Here is a 5,698-nt window from a genome sequence, read left to right as displayed (position 1 = left end):
AACTCCTTACTCTAGGGTTTCAATGAGGGTCCCATCCTTAGGAGGGTCCTGAGAGAGTTGGGTCAGATGGAGCAGGCTCTCTCTTACACACAAAGATGCAACTGTGGCCACTAGAATGGATAAGTTGGGGAGGAGGCTGCAAACCTTACAAGTCTGGAAGGAGAAAATTCGGGAGGAAGAGAAGACTTGGAGGCACTTGATAAGCAGTGGCAGAACCAGGCAGTATAGCTGCTTGCCTTAGAGCAAGTTTCCCAGGCTCTGTTTTCCTTACTTCCCTCCCTCTCCCAGGCTCCAGGGACTGTCCCTTCTCTCAGCATGGGCTCTTCTAGAGGCCCTGACCCAGTCCAAGGCATGAGCTACTTGCCATATGCCCTAAGGCAGACACTTAGTGCTTGCTAAAGGGGTCCTAATCAGGCTCAGCTCCAGGAGACGAAGTCTGTCCTGAATTCCCACCTCCTCTAGGGAGTCCTCCTGGCAGAGGCCTACCTGATTCTGGAACTGCCCATGTACTCATCTCTTCCCTGGATAGAAGCTGGTGTTGAAACAGATGTTGATTTGCTCTGAGAGGGGTCCCTGCCCAGACTCTACTGACAGCCATGTGCTTTCGTCTCTTCCTACCAGAGGTCTAAACATAAAGGGAGGCTATAGTCTTGACAGGCACTTGTTTACCTCCTCTCTCCATCCTGAGGCCCCCACCATCCAGCCCCAGGAGGCTGGGTTCTTGTTAGCCCCTTTCCCAGCAGGCAGTCCCTCCGGACCTGTGGAAGGATACTGATTTGCAAGGACTTGAGGGTTGATGCCAAAACACTGAGTTTCTCCTTATTTCCCAGGCTTTAGGTTTTCGCAGATAAGGAGCCACGACTTCCTAACCTCTATGTACGTTATACAGATTTTTGTATATTTTGTGAAATATTTCACGAGAAATACAGTACATCCACAGCATGGAATACTACTCAGCAATAAAAGGGACTATTGAGACATGTCACAACTGGGATGAACCTCCAGGGAATTATGCTGCTAAAAAAAAAGGGTGCACACTATATGGTTCCATTTATATCACATTTGTGAAGTGACAACATTTTGGAAATGGAGAACAAATTAGTGGTTGCCAGGGGTCAGGGGTGGGGTTGGAGAGAGGCAAGGAGTGTAGGTATAGATAGGCAACTTGAAGAATCCTTCTGGAGATGGAACTGTTAAGTATTGTGACTGAGGTGGTAGATATATGAACCTACGCATGTGATAAAACTGTACAGAACTAAATACACACACACATTTCTGGAATTCCTGCTGTACCACAGTGTCAGAAGAGGTGACAGGTGGTAGAATTGGGAATTCTATGATTGTTTGAGCCCCAGTGGCCTAACCCACCATGACCAAAAGCTTGTACCAAGTGACCCTAATCCACAGACACCGGGGTGGTCTGGTAGAGTGGAAAGGGCTTTAGAGTTAGAGAGAACAGGGTTCAAAACCCAGCTTGGCCTTCTCTGAGACTCCACCTCTAGGAATTTCGGCCTCTATAATATGAGCATAGAGTTTATCTTATGGGGTGTTGTATAGTTAGGTGACGTGACATTCCTTCTCTCTTTTTTTTTTTTTCTGATTCCTGGAGATGGCAGCCTGGAGGGAAAGTCCAGGAGCCCGGATAGAAGGAAACATAACTCTGCTTAATGCCTGAGAAGGGGACAGGTTCCAAAAATGGCAGTATGGACTGAGCCACTGGAGGCTTCATGGGGCCTAAGGAATCTCAGGAGATGCCACTAGATGCAAATGAGCAAAGGCCCCAGTGGGAAAACTGCACATCTCAGCAACTGCCGGTGGCTGTCCCTCCTCACTGCCGCAGCGCTGTGTAACCCTGGCTCTCAAATTCAAAGTTGGAGATCCATGAGGAGGACAAGTGTTCAATCTAGTTTGAAACCTGAAATGACTGAGTTCATCTATAAGCGATTAGATCAACAGTAAAGGATTGACACAGAAATTCAGTTCAGTTGTAAGAAAATTGTTGCATTTTGCACCCTGAGTTTGTGGTCTATAAAAAATTGGACTAACTACTCAGGTAAGCACTTGTTACACATATATGTACTTCTACACTGATAGACGCAGACCATGGACATTCTCGCATCGTAGAACATCTAGCCAATGTGTGCTGATATATGCTATCTAGAAAACAACAATCAGCAGTTGCTGATTTCTATGTTGTAAATACTCCCACCATGGCAATTTCAACCCATCAACATTATATCACAGAACAGAAGTTAGAAATATGTGCACTATTAGCTCTGTGGGAGCTAATGCAAGCTGGCTCAGCACAATGCTGCAAAATTACATTTATACAACTGTGAGTCTGCTAAAATGTCCCTAGATAGGCAGGATTTCCTAGGTTCCTTTAAGAATTGACATTCTTATTCTAATTCTGTACATGTACTAGTATAGTAAAATGCATAAAGACATTATTTCAAATACATGCACTTGTGGACACATTTAGTCACTTAGAAACATATACCAAACATATATTATATATATATAAATAAATATATACACACCTATGTATAGATTGACCCAAGCCAAAATATATAAATGCACACATAGACACCCACACATTCAGGGAGAAGGAATAAACCAATTTGATTTTCTGGGGTTGCTGCCCTGGCCTAAGGCCCCATGCCTTTCAGAACTGCTTCTGATCAAGGCAGAGGAGACTCAAAGGGCAGACTGTTTACAGTCAGTTTTCCACTTCACTCTGCTCCCAAACCCCCATGAAACCCCCATCCCTTCTGGGTTGTTCCTGGCAGTCCTGCAGGTCTGGGAGAGCCCTTCCCTTGTCTTACAGAAGGAGTCCCACCTCTGTCCTTAATAAGGCAGCCCCTCACCCCTGCCTCTTTCATTGTGAGAAAGCCAAATCCAGCCTCTATCCCAGATCAACAGAGGGAGAAGTCAGCACGACCACCAACTTGGCTCTTTCCCCAGTGACTTCTGCTCTGCCCTGTCCCTTACCACTTCCTTCCTTATCTCTTGCCTGGGTCATTGCCCCAGCCTTCTAATTGTCTCCCTGCTCCAGGCTCTTCTCTTCCATTTATCACTATAAGGAGCCTGCCAGATCAAGTATCTTTTATAGCACAGTGCTGAGGTCACACGTGTGCTGGCAACTTCCCCATGCAGGATAGATTAGGGCTAGATCTCTTTGAGATCCCCTAACCACTTGCCCAACTCCTGCTTCCCCAGTTCAAATTTCACTTCTGTTTTCTCCAAACATTTTTTCTCTCCCTACTCTGGTTTGCAAATTGTCTTTGCCAAAAAATCTGCTTGCTTCCTCCTTTGGTTCACAGTGGGGCATTTACCACCTCTCATAGTTGCGGTACAGTGTTTTATAGTTTATAAGCACTCTCAGAAATGTTTATAGACCTCCTGTCTGTGCCCCATACTGAGGTTAGCCTGGAAATACAATGGTGAATAAAAAACAGATATGATCATGCTTTCATGAACCAAGTCAACATGACCTGTTGAAGACCTTGAGGCCAAAAGTCCTCTGCCCCAAAATCATAAGTGGATTTGGAGGGGAAGATATTTTTCCACTGTCCCTTTTAGGTGCCCCTTTTTCCCATAGAAATTTGGTCTCCCTGGAATCATGGGGACAAAGTAGAGAAAACAGAGAACAAGTAGAGAATAAGACTGTGGCTTCCAGATTCTTAGAGGACTTTACTAACCTCGTGAACATCACAAGAAGAGCTGCTAGGATGTTGCAAGCCCGGTACACAGGGGTGTTAAACTTTAAAAAAGCTGTATAGAGGTTACCACTTGTCAGCATTGCAACATCTTTATTTCCTTCCCATTACAGTAATTATCCTCACCCATAATAAGAAAAAACAATTATTTATGTGAGCCTTGGCTGATTACTTTCATTTCAGAGCCTTAGTTTCCTCACTTGTAATATGTGGTTGGAAATCTCTGTCATTCTCTATGTAGGGTTGTTAGGATGATCACACGAGGTAAAAGTATATAGAACTCTATAGAAGTATAAAGTACAACATAGTATTATTATTAATAGTATTATTATCAATCTTTTATTCAATGCCATGTCTTCTTAAATCAATCGGATGCCATTATTTCATAAACAGGCACTCAGTGACTTTGAAATATTCTGGTCTATACAGACAGGAGGCAAGACATAGACCAATATTGTACAATAGAAATATCTGAGCCACAAATATGAACCACACATATAATTTAAAATTTTCTAGTAGCTATGTTAAAAACAAAGATCAAAACAGACTGGCAAAATTAATTTTAATAACGTGTAATTTTAACTCACTATCTCCAAAATGTTATCATTTCAATATGTAATTCACATAAAAATTATTGGAGATATTTTTGCATTCTGTTTTGGTATTACATCTTTGAAATCCTGTGTGTTTTATGCTTATAGCACATCTCATTTTGGACTAACCATATTTCAAGTGCTCAAAAGTCAGGTATAGCTGCTGCATTGGACAGCACATGCAAGTCAGTAATGTATATAAAAATTAAAGATCTCTGTAGTACTTAATGGTTTCCAAAACACTTGATGTTTAAATGCCACATCGGCCTGACTTGGTGGATGTTTATCATCCCCACTTTGTAGGTGAGCAGAAGCAGCAGCAGTTATGTGTAATTCATCCAAGGTCATCAGCTAGTAAACTGTGAACTCAATCCTTGTCTTGAAACCTGGGTACTTTCTCTTTTTCTTCCTTTTCTAAATGAGCGATACAAAGGGGAACTTGAATAGTATCATACATAGAAGTCCCAAGTGCATGAAAAGACACAGTTTTTCAAAATCCATCTACAATTTCCTCCCTTCAAAAATCCTGCCCAGTTTAATCCCACCAGAATCTGTTAGCACTATTATTCTAAAAATATGTGTGTGCTAGATTAAGCACCTTCCAGCTCTGATGGGCCATGGATGTAAATGATATGTGGGTATAAAAAAAATCCAATTCCTCTCTCTGATATTCTCTATGATGTAGTGATTTACTTTTTAATTACCCTTGGGGGTTACATTTCAGCATCCCAAATAGGTAAGAAATGAGGTAAAGTCTCTCCTCTTCTAATTTAAAAAGCACATATACGCCAAATGTTCACACCATAGTATAACAAGACCCAGATGGCTACGTGGGAAAAAGGCTCCTAGTGCAGGAGTTCTCTAGAATAACATGACAAGCATGTAGGGGTAATGTAGGGGCAGAGTAGGGGACAGGCCAGCTTGAGAACTGCCCTGCGAAGGACCGGTTCCTAGGCTAATGTTTCCAAAGAGATGCCAAGGGCAGCTGACGACCCTCCTGGCCCACAAACTGCCACGCAAGCCCAGAACTGCCCACAGGAGCCCGTGGAGGCCCATAGGAGGCCCAGGTTGACTCCCAGATGTGGCTAGTTTCTTCTCCCTTCTCCTTCCCCTTTCCAACCCAGTGTAAGGAAGGGGAGCAGGGTGGTGGCTGGAAGGCAACAAAAGGTTTGCAAAACCGTTATCTGCTAGTTTGCCTGGTAGTCTATGTCCCTGCCAACACCCTCACTGAGCAAATTCAAAAAAGGTCTGGAGGCTTTGCTAGAAATAAATTAGAGAGATTTATTCAAGGGTCTTAGAGTTTCCAAACTGGGAACACAGCTGGACAAAAATCCAGAAGTGTTCCAAAGAAGAAAGACAAGTTAAAAGTTCTTATGGTAAAAAAAA

This window comes from Pteropus vampyrus, unplaced genomic scaffold, assembly GCF_000151845.1.
Source record: "Pteropus vampyrus isolate Shadow unplaced genomic scaffold, Pvam_2.0 Scaffold113, whole genome shotgun sequence".
Lineage (NCBI taxonomy): Eukaryota > Metazoa > Chordata > Mammalia > Chiroptera > Pteropodidae > Pteropus > Pteropus vampyrus.
Note: the sequence above shows the minus strand (reverse complement) of the source record.